Raw genomic sequence first — 21061 nt, forward strand, 5'->3', positions numbered from 1 at the left:
TTTCTGAATGCACTGTATATATATATATATATATATATATATATATATATATATATATATATATATATATATAATATATATATATATATATATATATACATATACACAAATACATACATACATTTCCAAAGAATGAAAAACTTTCAAAACAGAACAATAATACATAAATAGATCAAAAGCACGAGTTAGTGCATGACGTCATAATAACAAGACTTTAAGTAGACTTATAGTTTTGGGGGGTAAAGGGAGTGGTGTGGAAGGAGAGGGAGGGACTGTTCACAGTAAAGAGTCAACGATGAATCCCCAAGACAATTCTCAGCATGGAAGCAGATGGGCAGCATTGTGAAATGCTTGACCTACAATTCCTGCATGACTAAACTTAATTTCATATTCAAGGCCATTATTAACCGGTCTTCTTATGTAAATCGTAGTAATAACTTATGATCGTTAAAATATAAGAGATAACAATGAATGTTGGGGATTTCAACACAACATCTGTGTTTCAATCTCAAATTCTTACATCAGGAAAGTGCTTGCTGCCTTTGGTTAAACTAATTTTCAGTAAAAGCGATTACCAAGGACGTTAACTTTGAATCAACCAAAGCGAATTTTATTTTTAAGTAATTAAATCACTCATGGGCCCTGCTGATTAATCTTTTGGGCTTTTCTATGCATTGAGGAACACAACAGATGTGGTCCTTTTGGTCTCTTCCATAAGATCCTGGGTCGAGTGTGCGCAGCAGGCCATTAAGCTGCTGTGAAGTCATTTCCAGGTTAAAGCAACAGATTTCCAGCAGCGCAGGCTTCTATGAGAGTGAGCTATATTGAGTTTCACTTGGACACGCCGTCAGCAGTCAGCACATTAGGGCGCTTCACTTGAGCATCGTGTTTTTTAAGAGGTCTTGTTCCGTCGACACTCGTAGAAGAATCGCATATGTAGTCAGGTTCACTATGTTTTTTCGTTCAAAATCATGGTAGATTAGCAAACCTATACATTTTTGGAAACGTTATTACATGGAAAATCTGAAAATCAATGTTTACATTTGCCAATTCCGACCAATTCGATTCGACCAATCGACCAATTCGACTAATCGACCAATTCCATTCGACCAATCGCTTCGATCGACCATTCGATCGATTCGATTCGATTCGATTCATCGAATTCGATTCGATCGACCATTCGACCAATTCGATTTGCCAATCAATTTGACCGACCTTTGCTTGTGTGGAACGGACTGTGAAAACGATGCGGACTATATTGTCGGATACGACACACAGGACAGTGATGACGAACTCTAAATGGCATATTCTGTAATCGTGTATGTTTGATGCCATTGACTGCCTGTGTATATTTTGTCATTGACTGCCTGTGTAGATGTGAAGTTATACTGACTGCATATGTATATATGCTTTTGCTGACTGCCTGTGTATGTTTGGTGATATGAATTATTGTGACACATTTTGATGTTATTAACTGCCTGTACAAAATGATAACATGTATTTGATTATGCAACTTATCGCGAATATAAAGACAGTATTTTGCAATTCAAAACCTTTGATTTGTGTCTTACCATTCCCCATAGCACTAATTTGATACTTTCATTGGATTCCTTGTCCCTGAAAATATAGGTTTAGTATATTTTTAAAAGTTTTTAGGGTAATTAGAGGCAGAAATAGAACAAAATATGTATTTTACAGTGGCCATTTTGAAAATCCAAAATGGCCGCCATACAGGTATCTCTCCAAATGTAAACATTGATTTTTAGTTTATTTATGCTATAACCTTTCCAAAAATGTATAGGTTTGCTAATCTACCATGATTTTGAACGAAATATAATTTATTGACATAGTGAACCTGACTAATAATTGTTATATTCATTCGTTTGCGTCAGTTCAATGATCAAACTACACTCTCTTCTTTACTGCTCCACTCCACTCTCTCAATCTCCACGCTCTCTCTTCAATCCCACTCCTCCCTCCAGGTCTTTAAAACAGCTGTTCACCACCATCTCTTGTCTTTCCCCATCCAAAACCTTGATCTTTTCTACCCCCGTTAAAACACCACAAATCCACCTCTTTCAATCCCCAACTCCTTTCCTGAAATTCCTAATAGTGAAATTCCTCGTAGTGTTCATTGGCTTTATTCCGTGTACCCCTCCCTCCTCCCCAGCCCTCCCCCTTCCACAGATCTCCCGACGTCCCTGTTCTCTTCTGTTGTTGTGCTTGTGTGCTTCCCTCTCTCTCCCCCTCTTGTCTCCCGCTCCCTTCATTGCATGTTTTGTGCGTCTGCGCATGTTTTCATGTTCAATGTGTTAGCTCTTACACGAGCCTCGATTCTGTATCTAAAAAAACTTTAAAAAACATATTCCATATCTATCTGTGAGTCTCGGTGAAGATGTAAAATGAAGCGAAACTCATGAAAAAAAGGATCTTTTATCGCAGCTTATGTTGTTGTTGTTGTTGCTATCATGGTTGTTGATGTCTTTGTGCTCTTCCGTGTACTATTATATGTTTTTCTATTGCTTTGAGAAGTATTACTACAGTAGCCTACTGTATATATCATTTTGTGTGCTCCTTCCATGTCCGTCACGGTTTGTTCTTCTGCCATACTGTTGGAACCGCTACGTTAAAGCTCTAGGTCCCACTTCTTCTTCTTCTTCCATTCCAAAAGACGGGCTTTTATAACAGTCATTTTTGTGATTAAATGACCACGTACCACAATTTTTGTTCCAAGTAAATTAATTATTGGCCTCCCAAGCAAGTAAATCCATTATGACTTTTCTAACAGTACTATTTTTTATTGTTCTACGACAGCAGGAACCCTTTAGAATAAACCGTGATGGAAGGACATATACACAGCTGCTCTGTTTACCTCCTCTACCGAAGGTGTTAGTCATTGTGGATGAATATTCTCAACTTCGAGATCTCAAAAAGTCATGGACGAATTTGGGTTGATGGAGAGGTTGAGTGTGTGACAAAGACGAATCGATTCGATTTTGGTGAAGATCTGAATCCGGATATGATTTAAAAAAAATTTTTTTTAAAGTGATTCTTCACCATTGACTGATAGGTCCAAAAACGATATATAGCATGATATTGCAAAGAGTTGTGGACGGATTATGACAAAACTAGGTGGATGAGTTAGGTAAGTTACTATTAATTAACTACTGACCTGGGTACCATTTATAACTGGGATTGTAGCATGTATATTGCAAAGAGTTGTGGACGGATTATGACAAAACTAGGTGGATGAGTTAGGTAAGTTACTATTAATTAACTACTGACCTGGGTACCATTTATAACTGGGATTGTAGCATGTATATTGCAAAGAGTTGTGGACGGATTATGACAAAACTAGGTGGATGAGTTAGGTAAGTTACTATTAATTAACTACTGACCTGGGTACCTTTTATAACTGGGATTATTGTAGCGTGTACATACTATGTTAAACTAATATAATAAAGTATTTTGTATTTTGTAACCGGACTAATAGCTTCATCCTTTGTGCGGCCTTCGTACAAAAAGTTGACTATCAGTATCAACCGGGGTAAAGTTAACGATTGCCATTGCAAAGGCTTATCCGCTCGGCCATTCTTGCAACTGCATCGCAGCGAGGGTGACGTTTGGAGCCATTGGGAGCCATGGCGCAGCCTTCCCTGAGATAGTGGATCGGATCTCTGGGAGCGTGCCACAACCCCGTGTCGCGACAATACCGTTCGGAAATTCCACATCACATCGAATCAAATCAAGTTCGGTTTAACCTCGACCTGGCTGTAGCTTTTCCCTCAGCTGAGCACAGCTAGGGTTGATTAGGCTTTCTCCGACCACGCACACAATGGCGGCTCTGTGCGGACCGCGCAGGCCCCGGCACAATGGCCCCCGCTGTGCGCGGCCTATGCCAGTGAGCTCGCTCAAAAAGTTTCATGTTTTGCATTCTGTGCCTTTTAAAGCAGTACTGTCATTTCCGTTAGCGGACAATCAAAACTCTGCTGCACGGTGTAAAACATACTCGGCGTTAAAGATTCCTCGTAAGTAAGGCACGTTGTTTCGATGTTGGTACGTCAAGATGAGTTCCATGTAATTGAGGATTACTTGTAGTTTACTTAGCAATGAGGCATTAACAGATTACAAGCCACGGAACAGAGGTGAATGAACCCAGAGGAGCTGGAAGTAAAATATTTCCAGGAATAGGTGCAAGAGCGGATGTTCTAAAATCGATTCCGACAAAAATCCAAGAGCTTTGACTTTTTCTGTCGCGGTTGATTCCCCGTTTGTGAATATCCTGAGTAACCATGAAACTACCTTATTAATGGGTGGGATGGGTGGGCGCATCCTCCATTTGGAATGATTATTTTTAAAAATGGTCGACGCTCTCATAACCGGACCACCTAGTAACCTTGAATTCGACACGACAGAAACACACGTATGTATTTATTGGAGTTCGAGCATTCATTCAAACGTATGCAGCAATCTGACGGCTGGTTGCATCTTTTTTCAGTGGGCACGGCTTTGCTGATGATGCAGAATCCCTTGTCGATCAGGGAAGCGATCTATAATTTGTCCATGGAACCAGCACCAAATGGCCTGCTCTTTTTGAAAGGTACCACATGCCATCTCGAATGACTGCCACTGAATGCTTACCAGACAGGGCACCTGGTTCGACACCTTCTCCGAAGGATGCCATACCTACTGGCGCATCGCCATGCTTGCAAATCGTCAGGTTGACGGTTTATAGCCAGACTGGGAATCAAACCCAAACGAGACACCTCCAAGCTGTCCCGTCAGCCCAGACTCCAACTTGTTTCACGATAAATCAAGTTCTCGAAGAATGCTGCAGTCAAAATGCCAGCACTCCCACCTAACTGCAGGTGCTCATGATATATCAACCCCCGAGCAGGTAATTTGGCCATGGTCCCAGCCCATGTCCAGGGCCAGATTAAGGGTTTGTGGGGCCCTAGGCTATTTTCAATGTTTTAAGGGAGACCGAGAGAGAGGCCATGAGGTAGGCATGAGAAAAAGCCAAGATTTCTGCAAGGAAAAAGTTTTTATTACACAATAAAAGAAATCACATTACTCCTAACTCTAGAAATGGACATAGCCATGCAAAAATAAATGCTGCTTAGGAACTGGGTACTAGCATGGCATTTACCCCCCATTTCACTCCTTGAATGACCAATTAAGTTCAAATTCTCATTGAGATAACTAAATAATAATATTTCTGGAAAACATAGATCATAGCACAGATATACTGCCCTTTTATGAGCTCTGCTATGAGCAGAATCATCCATAATGTCACCAAAATCCATGTTCGAGTAATGGCCGATTCAATGGCCAAAATAGAAAGGTGGCACAATCATCGATCGTGGGCAACAGTGGAGCGTAACCTGTTTTCAAGCATGGGCTTTAGGCCATGGCCTAACTTGCCTGTGACTTAATCTGGCACTGCACATATTGGCCTAATATTTTCAACAACACAAAAAAGAAATCCCTGATTGTCTCCAACCTAAATGCAGACAGGACAGCCAGCTTAAGGGTGTAGTACTGGTGAACAGGTGATTTTTTTTTTTGATTTTTTTTTTTTAGCTGAACAGTTTCCTTATAGTCTTATAAACAAGAATCATTCTATTAGAGGTCATAGAAGTACCCCTAAATATTGAAAAATTCAAATTTCAATTCAATTCAATATAATATTTTGCATGAAATTTGTTATAACTTTAATTTGCATCATTCTTTTGGGCTGAAATTTGGACAGGATATTCAGAATATCACTTCCTTTAAAATGATGAAGGCTTTTGTTTATAGGAGTAGCCATTGTGGATTTATTGAAGGACAACCAAGTTTTATCTGGTAATTGGCATAATTAGCTAATTAGTGAACATTTGACATAATTTCACAAAATCCTCTCATCAGGTAGTAGAGTAACACATGTATAATACATGTACCAAGTTTTGTGTGAAAAGAATGATAGGTGACATAGAAGACAGAAGTAGAAATGTGTTCTTTGTTTTTACTTGTTTTTTATTGACGGTCTAATTTATGCAAATTATATGCATGTAATAAGACAAAGAAGCGTTGAAACTGGTCTGAGTGAAAGCCAAGATTATATCTTTCAAGAAAAACTGAAAATTAGATATTAACTTGACTTTGTTTTTGTGTAAAGGCCTCTCAAAGGTACCTATGTAGTTTTCTCAATTTTTCACCAGTAGTACACCCTTAAGGTATCCAACCCAAAAAAAAAAAAGAACTATTGCATGCTCTACGGTGCAGCCCTCCCTGCTGACACTGCACCACAACAGGTTTCAGTTTCCGCTGGGTTCCCCCAGGAGTCTGGCTCAATGGTGAGGTTATTCCATCAATGGTTCAATTCCCTAAAAATCTTTTATTTTTCCTCTTGATGGTCCATCCAGCCAAAGAATGGATAATTTTGTGTTGAGACATGGGTAAATGGGTAATATACAGTGCGGTCCAAAATTATGTGCAACTTTTTAATTAACTACGGTACAACATTTTTTTTTTTTTTTTTTTTTTTTTTTTTTTTTGTATACAAGATCGAGGCTCGTGAAAGAGCGAACATTAATCACACAGAAAGACAAACCGACACATAAAACATATAACATCGGGAGCGGTAGACAAGATGGGGAGAGAGGGGGAAGAACACAAACACAACATTTGAGAGCAGGGACCGAGAGACATGGAGACATGGAGACATCGAGAGATCTGAGAGAGGGCGAGGGCTTTGGGGGGGGGGGGGGGGGGCATGGGAAGGGGGCGGTGGGAGAGGTATAAAACATATGGACACTGCCAGGACTTCCAGGAAAGAAGTTGGAATTTCAAACAAGGTGGATCTGGGGTGAATTAGCGGGGGTAGAAAAGATCAAGGTTTTGGATGGGGGAAGATAAGAGATGGTGGTGAACAGCTGTTTTAAAGACCTGGAGGGAGGAGTGGGATTGAAGGGAGTGAGGGAGTTTGTTCCAGAGGCGGGAGAAAAGAGGAATGAAAGAGTGAAGGTGAGCAGAGAGCCTTGATTTCGGCAGTTTAACCATCAGAGGGTTGCTGGCAGATCTTGTGCGACCTGTAGGAATATTTGGGGGACAGAGCACAGAGAGAGCTGGGGGTGCAAGGCCGGAGAGGAGTCGGTAGAAGGCAGAAAGACCACCTACCTGCCTGCGGTGAGTGAGTAGTAAAAGTAAAATTTGTCAATTTTGTTTGTTTTTGTCTAATAATACACAGAACTTGTTAAATTTTTGGTTATCGTATTATAGTGAAATGCAATAAGGAGCGATGTCATTATTCGTTGATGACGTGCTCAATCCAAGCACCATGGATGTCAATTTTGTTTGTTTTTGTCTAATAATACACAGAACTTGTTAAATTTTTGGTTATCATATTATCGTGAAATGCAATAAGGAGCGATGTCATTATTCGTTGATGACGTGCTCAATCCAAGCACCATGGATGTCAATTTTGTTTGGCCATGGGTAGTTTGAGATACAGCTGCTACACGGACACTGAAGTTGTCCATGACTCATCTGAGAGGTGTAGCTGGTACACATCTGATTTCCTGTCTGATGTTATTTTTCTAATCCTGTAGTGTGTGTGGGTTGTTTTCGTAGACTTTATCTTTGAGGGAACTCCATAGGTAGTAGTGGAAGGAGACAGATCCGGGGAGTAGGTCAGTATGGAGACCATGGGTAGTCCGTCCGTCTTATTTCTTTCTTCTCTCTTATTTATTTTGGTCTGGTGGTCCAGTAACCGTATCTTGTACGGATACGGTTTCAGATCGTTGTGTATGATTCTGCCAACAGTCGTGCGAGAAGTTCCCACCATCTATGCAAATCTGAGTGTTGACTTTTTCAGAGAAGCCTGCAAAGCTTCTCTTACATCCTCTATTGTGACGGGTGTTCTCTCTGAAGGTTTTCGAACACTGTCATTTAATTTCGTCTTTCACACTTCAGGTGTCTGAAAACGTTTCAACAACTACTGGACCCATTGGTCCATTGGACCAAATTTTCATTGGTCTTCACGGCCTTGTAGCATACCTGCCTACTGTACTACTTTTCACCAAGCCCAGATGTGCTTGGGCCAGGGTGTGGGTGGAGGGGGATTATTACATGTTCGTTATTATTATTGACAAATGATACTTCTATCATTATTGTTGTTAATATTATTACTATTAATTAATACATGTGTTGTTACAATGTTGTAATTGTTTTTGTTATTTATTTTGTAATTGGAATGCCATGCCGTGGAATGACCTATTAAGCTGCTCTATACACCTTAACAAGGCATGCGTTTAAAACATGGGAATTTTTCCGGATAATTATGTGGGTAATCAGCCTAATCAACCCAGGATATCATAATGATCATTTTGGTGTATCACATTCCACATCAGAAAGCTGCAGTAGAACTCCACAAAAACGTGCCTCACACACACACACACACACACACACACACACACACACACACACACACACACACACACAACGTCCATTTATAGTAGATTAGATACCTTTCAGGGTTTTATATTGTGGAATTCTTGCATTTTGATAGACCCTACGGAAGTGCCTTTGTGTAGAAACATATCACTTTGTCGCAAAAACATCTCTAAAACTAGAACGGCACTCAATAGAGAGCATACCTCCAACTGGTTGGCCGTATCACTCAATGGTGAAGAATCACTTTAAAAATTAAACATTGAATCAATTCTTCCTTGTCACACACACAACCTGTACACCAAGTTTCGTACAAATCCGTCCATAACTTTTTGAGATATCCTGCTATGTATCGTTTTTGGCCCTATCTCCCAATGGTGAAGATTCACTTAAAAAAAAAAAGAACAAAACTCTCATATCAGAATCCATACCCGGATCTTCACCAAAATCGCATCAATTCCTCCTTGTCTCACACACAACCGCTCCACCAGGTTTCGTCCAAATCCATCTATAACTTTTTGAGATATCCTGCTATGTATCGATTTTGGCCCTATCGCTCAATGGTGAAAAATCTTATTAAAAAAATTATAGTAGTCGGATCCGCATCTTCACCAAAATCTAATCATTTCGTCCTTGACACATACGCTACATCTCTGCCAAATTTCGTCTGAATCCGTCCACAACTTTTTGAGATATGTTGTTCACAAACAAACGGACAAACAAACAGACAGACAGGGGTGAAAACATAACCTCCATTCACCTTTGGTGGCGGAAGGAATGAGTGTCCACTAGGGCACAGATAAATTTTTCAACATGGCCGAACCCTGCTCTTTAAGCGACCTGAAAATAAAAAAGAGGGTCACATTAGTAAAGTTGTTTGAGAAGTTGCACATCATTTTGGACCACCCCGTTGATACAGTAATATGTGGCTCGCACCAATGTCAATTAGAGTGTGACATTAATTATTTACCAAAATCAATGCGTAGAATGTGTAAAGAAGACATATCGGGAATCAACACATGCCAGAGTTGCACGATTTGGCCGATTTCCAGTTTTTGTCTTCAAATTGATCGATAGAAATTATATTCCTGATGTATTTTGTTATTTGCTCTTATTCTTCATGCACAATTGTTTATTATTTCTCCTATATTTGATTTTGATTCAATTCTCACCATTATGTGTGTAAATGTAAAGGGAACATTGCTGTGGTTTCTGAAAGCCATTCATTCCCACGTCTGCTTTGTTGCGGGTTATGAAATCATCTTTTTATGGGGCGGGGGCGTTGGAAGAGAAAGGTGTCGTATATGAAAGAAAATGGAGGTAAGGAGAGATGAGGGAATAAGATCAGGATCTTATTCCTGATTGTCCTGATTGTCCTGACTGTCCATAAGATCAGGGAATAAGGAATTGCTTAGAATTAATAGGATATACGGGAGTGGATGGGATTGTCGTTCATTATGACATTTTAAATATATGTAATATGGCATCTTATTGGACGGAGGTTAACTTGCCATTCCACAACCTCTTGCATATTTGAGAACCATGCTGATGATTATAAAGGAGGTTAACTCAAGCTGCTATGTATCCAAATTATGCCTCGCATGGCATTTCCTGTTTGTTTGGCCCATGACATCATTTCCATGTGCTTCTGACCTAATGTTATGCATAGAATGGAGGAAAAGATGGCCAGAAGACTTCCACATTGGTGAATCCTGTAAATACGTGGATGCATATCCCATAAGACTTGGCATTTTGCAATGTACACATTTCTTATGGCTTGAGGTGAGTTTGATGTACCTTGTTTACAGTATCTCGAATCATTTCCGTAGGTACAGTGTCTGCACGCACCATTCTTACGATACATTCTTATTCATTCGTAAGATACATTCTTACGATTCAAATCAAAGGTGATTTGACGTCAAAGAGTTGACTTGTTTTGCGTTGTCATCCGAGCCGATAACCCAGGTTCGAATCCCATATGCTGTATTGTCTACCAATGTCCTTGACGTTCACATTATCGTTCACTGATGTCCACTTATGTATTTGTCCTGCATGTGATTGATGGACGAGCTCCACGGTGAGCCTGAGATTGATCGATACAAGAATAATCTTTAATTTGTTTTCAATTTCTGTTGATCCAGATCACTTATCATCTGCGCCATGGGGCATTGTGGGAAATCATTATACTTCACGCTTGAGGTTTGGGTAAAACGTAATTTCATTTAGAAACACACATATCTCTGCCTTAATTTTCCCTGTTAATTTCTTACTTTTGATTTCAGACACAGACGAGTAATGCCAGAGTATCTTGTAACCATCAAAGAGAGGATCACGGAGGTTCTTGGTTTTATTCATATTTTTGAGGCCTAGCCTGCGTTTAATTTCCAACGGAATAATACCCGTTGCCTGGTGTTGGCTTAGCGGTTAGGGTGCCGGCTTGGGATCCCAGGATCCTGGGTTCGAATCCCGGTCGATCGCTGAATTAACACCAGGGGGGTCGACTCAGCCTGTCATCCTTCCGAGGTCGGCAAATTGAGTACCAGTTCACTAGTATTTCCCTGTGGGTCACAAGAGGCGACTAACAGGGTTGGCGGCAGGAAGGGCATCCGGCCATAAAACATTGCTTCAAAAAGGGGACCATGTTGCCCAAAAAAGGCCAACCCCTGCTCTGTGGGGAAAAATGGCCTCTAAAGGTATCTCTTAGGTGTAATCCTTGTGTATTGCAAGCAAGGCCTTGCACCGCACAGCCACATTTTTGGAGGAAATGTTAAGTCAGTTGTCCCATCAGGTAACTAACTAAGCTAACTCAGGTCGACATTTAAGATCTCAAAGACTGAAAAATAATATTGGACTAGGACATTGCGAGTAAATCCCCTTGCCAAATCCCAAATTTATTCCCTGTGATTATATACTGTTGGGAAGGCAATGGCCATCCACCTAGTGTATGCCTCGCCAAAAGGCTGCGTTGGCAGCATCCAGTGTCCAATCGTGAGCAGCAGTGTGAAGGTGAAACGTCCGTCGGTTACAGAATGCATAATTGTGGGTTTTGAGTTTCACGCTCCCCAAAACATGGCAGAAAGCCTGTTTGTTTTGGAAAAAATTGATTCTACTGTGCAATTTGTTTTCACACACTCAAAGCATTCTGTTGCCGAAGGGTTTTGTTTTCCTGGGCGGCAGTTCCTTTGCATCTCAGAAAAACATACACTGTGCGACAAACACTCTCTTTCCTTTTTCTTTCATTGCCTCCTAGGCCTACCACCTTGTACTCACGAGCACCGCGGGCAGAAAGAATGCCTTTTCATTTCAGAGAGGAAGTGCTCAGGAGAGGCCGAGCTTAAGTCAGGATATTAAATGAATGCTCAGTGCTCACCTATTAGGAGAATAAGCTCCTGCACATTTGCACGATTGCAAAAACTTAAAGCAACAACCGGTCAGGCTCTGTTTATGGCCATGAGGCCTTTTCAGCCCGGTGGCAAGGTTGACATAAAACCTGATCTGTACAACCCGGCTTCAGGTTCCAACCGATGGAAATATATAAAATAATAAAATAACCACCTTTAGAGGCCATCTTTCCCCGCAAAGCGGGGGTTGGCCTTTTCGGGCACCGCGGTTGTTGTTGTTGTTTTTTGGTCCCCTTTTTGAAGTAATGTTTTACGGCCGGATGCCCTTCCTGACGCCAACCCTTTTTGCCGCCTTTAACGACAAACAGGGAATTACCAGTGAACTGGTACTCAATTAGCCGACCTCGGAAGGATGACAGGCTGAGTCAACCCCCCTGGCGTTAATTCAGCGATCGACCGGGATTCGAACCCAGGATCCTAGGATCCTAAGCCGGCACCCTAGCCGCTAGCCCAACACCAGGGAATTCCAACCGATGGAAAGAAAAAGAAAAACTCAGAAAGGAATTTAAAAAGTGCTTCACCCTTTAAACACACCGTCAAGCCGGCTATCCTGCCTGCTCCGGATGACTGGCACTTTTCCAGTGCTTGCGTGCCTTGAGGCGGCTGGGCAGGTGGCCAAGGAAATTCCAGCGTGCTGCTCCGAGCTTACGAGCGTGGTTGTATATGTATTTTACCAATTTTTGCGCAGTTATTCATTCCTTAAATTTTTTATTCGCTTGCCTGTCATGAGAACGCTTGCGAAAACTAATCATTCTGCTGAATGAAGGACTAGTGTTGCTGATGAAGTCGAGTGTTGACCTCCATCGGCGGACAGGTAGAACAGTGGATGAAATCACCAAGATTTCGATCGAGGCACGCTAACCGCCGTGGCAATCAAGAAGCGGATGTTTCGGCCATTAACCCCTCATCGGAGCAAAATAGGTTTGCTCTGACGAAGGGTTAATGCCCGAAACGTCAGCTTTTCGTTGCTTCCCACGGCGGTGATCGACATGGTTAGCGTACGTCAAATGACGTCCTGTTGATTTCATCCATTGATCATTTTCTGGGTTACCTTATTCAATGCTTTATTTTTTATTAACGACTAGCAGAGTACCCACCCTCGGAGTGCGTTACTTGCTGAAAAAGGTATAGTCTGTATATGAAATATCACATAATCCGTTTGCTCATGGGACCTCTAATGAAAGGGAGTCAATTCTAATTTTGCTCATAAATGCCTAATAGGAGTTACCTGTCCCATATATCTATGGACCTTAGTCTCGGAGTTACCGGACAAAGACATGGGGCAATGAGAGATGACACAAGAATAACACAATCACAATGGAGAAAATAACACAGGTAGTAGCACCAATGAGAAATCCGAATTTCTTTTTTGTTTAGAAAAAAAATTGAAAAACATCTTGCGGAAAACCAGTGTAGGGATTTAGGTTTTCCCCTTAAGTTTCCCCCTGGAACGCCCTGAGTATACCCTGCCCCTGAAATTTTGGTGTTGATAGGCCCAATGGTCTTGTAGTAGTTACCGGACATACAGGGTGGGCCATTTATATATTCCCGGTTTTGAACCCCTGTAATTCTGTTGCTCAAAACCTAAATCGAACAAAATATTTATAGGATGTAGGTACATATTTCAAGTTTTTGTGGTAATTTTTTAAAATTGAATTCAGAAGTGTACAGAATTAGTTATCAATTTTGACGTAATCTCCATCATTTTCAAGCAGTGTGTGAATCCTTTCGCGATACTCCAAGACCATTTTCAATGTCCTGTCCTGTAAGAAAGCCCCACAAAAAGTATTGCATGGGGTGAGATCTGGTGAACGAGGGGGCCAGGACATATTGGGTGAACTACAACCCAGACACCGGTCGGGAAAAGTCTCGTTGGACCATTTGCGGACCTGGAGGCCAGAGTGGGCATATGCGATTTCTTCATGTGGGGCTTTCTTAATGGCAAGGTTTCCGCAACTCAAGCAGTGAACACTCAAGACCTGAAAGAGTGGATTCAAGCAGCTTTTGGAGAAATTACGGGTGGAATGTGACAGAAAATGGTCTTGGAGTATCGCAAAAGGATTCACACACTGCTGGAAAATGATGGAAATCACATCGAAATTCATAACTAGTTTTGTACACTTTTGAATTCAATGAAATTTGTACCACAAAAACATGAACTTATCCCACAAAAACATGAACTTATGTACATAGAATCCTATAAATATTTTGTTTGATTTTGTTTCTTAGCAACATAATTATCGGGGCTCAAAACGAGGAATAGATAAATTGCCCACCCTCTACATATACACCACTCTGTTTTATATATTAGAAGAAGATACATTCATTCCCTTTGATTCATTTATTGTACACCGCTCCTTTCCTATTCCATCTCCAGGTGCTGCATGACGTCATTGCCAGGCACCGAAGGGGGCCCGGTGATGACATGTGCCCAAAAGGGAGTACTCAGTTTTCACTCCATTTGTTTGTTTTCTTGTTTTCTTGTTTTCTTGTTTGTCCGGGCGATATCTCAGCCATCCTTTGAGCAAGGAAGCTGAAATTTGAGCACAACAGTGAGCAACTGCTTTGGCAAAACACTATTTTTTGTTTTTTGATTACTTAATTAATTAATTACCCATTTATTAAGTACTTTTTTGTTTTTTTAATCATCTGGACAATATATCAGGCACCTTTTCAGCTAGGAAGCTGATATTTGGACACGACAATGACCAAGTGATTTGGATGTAAAGGGTATTTTTGGTTTATTGATTAATCAATTAAATATTTAATTATTCGACTAATCGCTTAATACATTTTCAAAAAGTTATAAATTTGGATGAAACTGTGGTGGTGGTGGTGGTGGTGGTGATGGTGGTTTACATATGCTATTAGTCAATTGATTCTGAAATTTTTCAATTCTGAAATCAATTGAAATTCACCAAACTCCGTAGTTATGATCACCACATGGCATGAAGGTGCAAGAGCTGTACACCATTTTGGCCCTGCCCCCCTGGGGTGGGATCAAAAGGCCAAATACCAAAAAATACAATTATGAGCACATTCTTAATCATTTTGATTGAAACTTTGTATATGCAATCATCATTGGGGGACGCATGAAATATGTAACGGTTTTTAAAAATTTAGTAATCTGTCTAACATAACGCTTGATTATGTAACGTAACGCTCGATTGCCGTGCATTCTGACGTACCATGTACTCTGATGGACTTGATTAAACCTTTAGCAGATTACAAACCCGGGCAGTGTATAATCAGCAGAGGCCAACAGGCCTAATGTGTTAGGCCCACCATAAATCCAAGATGGCAGCCACATAATTTCATCTCATGCTATGGTAGCTGGAGTCAAGTGACAGATGTGGGTGTGGCAATACTAAGCTCTTGCAGATCTGCGACAGGTCACAGGTAAGAATGGAAATTGCACTTTAAGGGAGATAGTTTGATATGCTACCCATTGTTATGTTACCAAAGGTGGATGGAGGTTATGTTGTCACCCTTGGTTATATCTGTGTTTGTCTGTGAGCAGGATATCTCAAAAAGATATTGATGAATTTAGACAACACTTGTTGGACAGGTTGGGTGTCTACAAAGATGAATTGATTCAAACCTAATGTAAGTGTATATTCACATGTTACGCCTAAAAATATCAGAATTATTGACACTTCCTCCATCCAACCTCCTCCTCCTCATCCTCTGCCCCCAAAATGAAATAAAAAAATTAATCCTTCATCACCCCAGCTGTTACAGTGTCGCATACCATCTATATATTATGCATGGAAAAGTGAGTGACCTTTTGATGCTCCCGCTTTTCCTCTTTCTTTACTTCATGCAGAAGTACATTAATCTGAAGTCAGCACGTCACTGTACAGGTATTTCATTCTGAACAAGTATGATCAATTAATGAGGTGCTCTCACCTGCTTTCCAACCACTTTATCTCAAAAAATTACAATTCTGACAAATCGTATTTGACTTGATTGTTGATGTACTCTTTCCAGAGCATTGGTGCTGCTGAAGCAGGTTTTTGGCAGGGGTTATACTGGGTGGTTTACCATTGCCTTCCAGCATTGTTTGTCCATTCTCTATTCTTTAAAGTTCTGAGCATCAAGTAAGGAAGCTGCACATGCCATTTTTTAAGTCGATGGTATGACTCGGCCGGCGTTTGAAATACCGACACCCCAGTCTCAGAGTGGACGGTCTAACCATGTCACTACCGAGTCTGGTGACTACTCGTACACGAATGGAAAATGTTCAGATTCTCATTTTTGGAAGAAACTTCACACAAATTCTGTTCCAATTACACGCGTTTCCCCCTCCACCCGATCGCTATATTATGCTCAAATAATTTAAATTAGAGTTTATAATAAAGAACAACATTTGGCAAGAATTGTCGCTTGGCTTTCCAAGGTTGCTTCAGTCGAGTAAGTCCACAGGGAAAGCTTTTTTTAACGCCATTTGTCTTACCGTTACTACGGCAATACTACAGGCATCTGTTACCAGGAGTGCTGGATCTAATGAAGCAGAAAGGAGATTACAAGGCCTGTGTGTGTGCTTTTACATAACCTAAAGTCTCCATCTGTGCCAATGGCTTTGTATCACTCATCACGTAAAGATCTACTCTCAGTAGCAGCTGTTGCTGTTTTCACCGCCACCTTTGCGTGGTCTCAATTCAGCTGCTTGGCTGCGTAACATTGAACTTTCTCACATTTTACACCACCTATACTCTGTTTCCTCATACCAGATCCTCCTCGATCATTAAATCTCAGGGGAAATAAAATTGTCTTCGCTTTGCGGTGCTGTCCCCGTTCACGTCCATCGCTACCTCGAGGCCATAATGGAAGCCAACTCGACGCCCTTTTACTGGGGAAGTTGCTTCTTGCGTGGCCTTCCTGTGTAACTGGTTTTCCAAATCCCGGCAAATCTGGTCCCCTCCTCCACACACCCAGACCTTTGAAGCTGGGTCGTGCGTCTGGGCCTTTTATCCTATGTTGGACGGTGACATGAAAGGGACCTGTGCCAGCTAGACCCGTCATGCTGTCGCCAACAGAGCAACAAAGCACCGGCACTGATTTGGTCTCTTCACTCTTAAAACCAAGAGGCTTCCAGAACATTTTTGGTTTTTCTCAGGAACTGTAAAACAAAATCAAAACATTCACTCCGTCATTGAGACTTATCCCGAAGCCAATTTTGTAATTTCTGTACATGCTCATGTTTTGAGAGAATTTAAATGTTTTCTAATGGAAGGGCAAACGTAGCAAGATGCAGTCGTCGTGTTGTTTGATTTAATGCCAGGGATACTCGGAGGCACACCAGGCTTTCAGAAGCATTACATCTCACACAGTGGAGTCCCGGTTTAAATCACTACGGCCCAATTTAAATCACTCGTCAGGTATACCACTTTCTGTGGCATCACAGTCATAGACTGGCATCACAGGACTGGTCTGGAAATCATCGATTCTTCTGGAGGGATTTAACCGCTTCCTCACTCCAAATCTGTGCAATTTCTCACTGTTCTCGGGTGGGGGGGGGGGGGGGGGAGGGGAGGGGGAAGAGGGTGGGGTGTTTACGTCATCCTCTGCCCCCATCTTGGTCCGAGTACGCATCTCAGTGAATTTCTACATGATAGTCCTCCCACCGATAAGGGACATCACCATCACCTTTATGCCATGTTGGAAGACTGTTTTATTATAATTAGAAGACCAAAAGAATAAATTTCATTATTGCCACCCTTATAAAATGGTTCTTCCTACACTCCCAACTTCCGAACTGTATCAATTTCCGAGCTGTATCGATAAGCCGGCTCGGACATTTTCAATGAAAATTCGCATCAATAATGTGACTATAAAGTAGGCGGGGTTGACACATTTTTTTGACCTTGACCTAATTTTAAGGTTATGACCTAATTGTAGGTATTTTAACATTTTTCACCAAAACTCGACTAAGGTTTATCTGATCAGATCGAATTTTCCCTGACTACATAGCCTAGAGTAAGGTGCATTTACGCTTAATTCGCATCATAACCCCCTCCCCGCCCCCACTGGGTTAATGGTCAAGGTAAAATGGCGGTCTGGAAAAAAAATAACGTGTTTTTTGTCATTGTTCAATTTTGCCAATGCGGAATGTCAAAGATCACTTGGACTTCCAATATGTTTTTGCATCATAATAGTACAGAGATTGTGCACCTGATATTTGATTTGTGTTCTTGACCTACTTTTTTGAATTGTGATCTAATTACCAAAAACACCTTTTTGATCATAACGTGAATATTTTTTATGATGTTGAGTTTTAAGGGTAGATTGTAGATGTGGACACATTTTCTTAATTTACATTTTATCTCTAGATGTTGAAGGTCAAGGTCATATGTTGGTCTGAAATAAATATGGCCGTCATTGGCTTTCGGGCCATGGGTAAGTCGTGGGCAATCGCCTAGTCGGGGGAGGCATACCCTTGGCAATCGCAGATATCTAGTTGTTCATGTTAAGGGTGTTTTTGTGGATTCGGTGTTGAGGCCAAGGATGTGGGGCCAGGTTTTGGGAGCGGGGAGGAGGCATGGATGTTGTCCATCAATTTCTCCAGAGATATGGCTTATGGAGAGAGGACAGGACAACAAAGACAAGGAAGGTGACCTGCTGGAAAGTATTTAATGTTGCCATTTATTTCTGTAGAGAAGGGTCATGATATCGCAATGACCATGTTGAGCTCGCTGTTGATTAAAACAATTAATCTCGGAAAGAAATAAGAAAATTGGACTGCCGAAACTTCTCTGCCATCAGGGGCATAGTGAAGCGCCGTAATATAAAGCAAGAAAATATTGCACTCTCCATTACATTCCTTTCCTTGATCAATAAAATGCTTCTTTTCCCACCCTTCATTAGCATATAAGTGATGCTCACTTGTACTGAAAAGTCAACACCTCAGAATAACATTGGAGGACATCAATTAAAAAAATTTTTTTTAACCTGTGGAGCTTCTGGAACCTGAAACCTCACACAGTTCTTTACGGACACTGGCATTCTGCTTTGTTATTCCCAAACGTATGAATAATGTAACGGGATTGCAATGCAAGACATTTTGGTGTCGGAGATGGGATAATAGGAAATGACTGTTCAAAGCTCGTTTCAAGCTGAATATATTTGCTGAAATACCTGCGTAGTAAATGGTCTGGCAGGATAGCTTTCAGGTACGCTCACTCACATTTGAGCTGTTGAGCCTGCGTTTGAATCTTGACCCACCTACAAACTGTCAACCTTGGCGTCTCGCAGGCAAGATGATACATCATTATGTGTGCCGTCCATTGAAAGGATGTGAACCTTCTGTCAGCACTGTTCACTGGTGGATGTGAGAATTCCACTGTTCAATGATGTACTTCGTGAAGAGTAGGTGAGGTATCTCTGGCACACTGATCAAATTATAAATTCCTGATTTGACTGACTCCTGGGAAGGCAATGACAAACCACCCAGCATAACCCTTGGCTGGAGACTGCTTTTTTAATTTTTAAGTGATTCTTCATCATTGAGTGATCGGGCCAAATCTATATCTGGCACTACATCTTAAAAAAATATGGACGGATTATGACTAAACTAGGTGGATGAGTTGGTAAGGTGACAATAACAAGCCGATTGGATTTGGGTTCAGGTCCGAATCCAGATCCGGCCTTTCAGTGGGATACAAAACGTGAACTGTTGAGCCTGGTGAAGGTATGCGCTCTACCGAGTGCCGTTCTTGTTCGTTATGTGGTAATCAAATTGTCGCGTAAATCATTTTGGTCCCCTCACCTTTTGGAGGGAAGGAGGATATTCCAAACGGATATTACATTTCAAGACTGGAAGTTAAATTTGCATTTTAACATCTAACCTTAGATTTGTGCAGTTTCTTTTCCAAGTGCCACTTCGTCTTACCATTTGCAATTTGTTGTACATAGACCTTCCTTGTGCCATTTTTATTTTGCTCCACCAATAAGGATTGGTTACATTCAAATTAATGCCAATAACCAATATTCCATTACTCCCACATTGAGCCATTAACGGTGTGTTTTGGTGATTTGTTCCTTATGTATTTTGTTTCTTATGTTTGGCCTTGTTGAGATGTCATGAAGATGGATTCAAAACAATTTATAAAAATGCCATGATGTAATATTTCAATGACGTAAGTCTGTATAACAGCAACTATTTCACGCGTATTCCTAATGTTGTTGCTTTTTGTGAAAATAATAGGTCACTGCATTATCAAGTGTATGACTCGACAAACAGATGTTCCAATACAAGTGGGGTAATGAACATATCCTGAGGTTCAGAGCAAGCTCCACTCTGTCACTCGGGCACCCCTGATGTTTTTCAGGATGCAGCTTCACACACACCGCACCACTCTTTTTATGTGCAAAACTTCAGTGTGTGTGTGTATGTAAATCCTCCATTATACCAAGTAAGATTCCAGTCTGCCTAGTCTGCAGCTGGCGTTCAAGGCCAGCTTTGACAGATGGTCCTCCCAGAAGTGGTCGTAGCAGTTGAGACCGTAATCCTGAACTTCTCACTGCCTTCGATGCCTTTGTCGTAAACTCAATGGACTATTGCTCTCCCTATAAGCTGGTGCCCCCACTTCACACCTGTCCTTCCTGAATGCTGTGGGATCCAAAGCTCTCACCATCATTGGATCTCCCACAAAGAAGCAGAACCACAGAGCCTGCTACTCTCTCATCACAGACAAGTTGATGGTCTCTCGGTTTTCGACTGCCACTCCTCAGATTTTTTTTCTTCTCTCTGCTCTTTAATCCATTCAACCCTCCAGGTTGTACACGTTTAACCAGACTCGGTGGTATAATGTTTAGAGCATCTGCTCTGAGTCTGGGAGGTCGGTGGTTCGAACATCAGACGGGTCATACCAAACATTTAAAAAACGGTACTTTCTGCTTCCTTGACTGATGCTCGGCATTTAATAAGGATAGAGCACAGGCAAACTACCATATGTTACAGGCATTGATGGGCCTAATGGTCTCCTTTGTTGAAGTTCCTTGGGAGTGAACTTGTATTTATAACCCACTCCTTGTGGGGCTTTTAATATCCATGCTTACTGCTCACTTCCCTTTTTTGTCCCTCTATTCTCACACTTGTGGAACTTCCTTCCCTGTCCTCCTGTTTGTTCATCCCCCTTATTTTATTCGTGGGCTATCCCACTGCTCCACTGTCAGTGCTTCCTGAGGTTCAGATCTGAGCATTGTTATCTCGCATTGTTATCTCG

At 41.3% G+C, this 21061-nt stretch overlaps 1 protein-coding gene across 1 annotated transcript in view; it reads left to right on the top strand.

The window, feature by feature from the left end:
* Positions 1-21061, top strand: part of LOC137439628 (rho guanine nucleotide exchange factor TIAM1) — a 124872-nt gene that overhangs the window by 43587 nt on the left and 60224 nt on the right. The window lies entirely within an intron of this gene.

Source organism: Myxine glutinosa, chromosome 14 (genome assembly GCF_964187855.1).
Source record: "Myxine glutinosa chromosome 14, kmMyxGlut1.1, whole genome shotgun sequence".
Taxonomy (NCBI): domain Eukaryota; kingdom Metazoa; phylum Chordata; class Myxini; order Myxiniformes; family Myxinidae; genus Myxine; species Myxine glutinosa.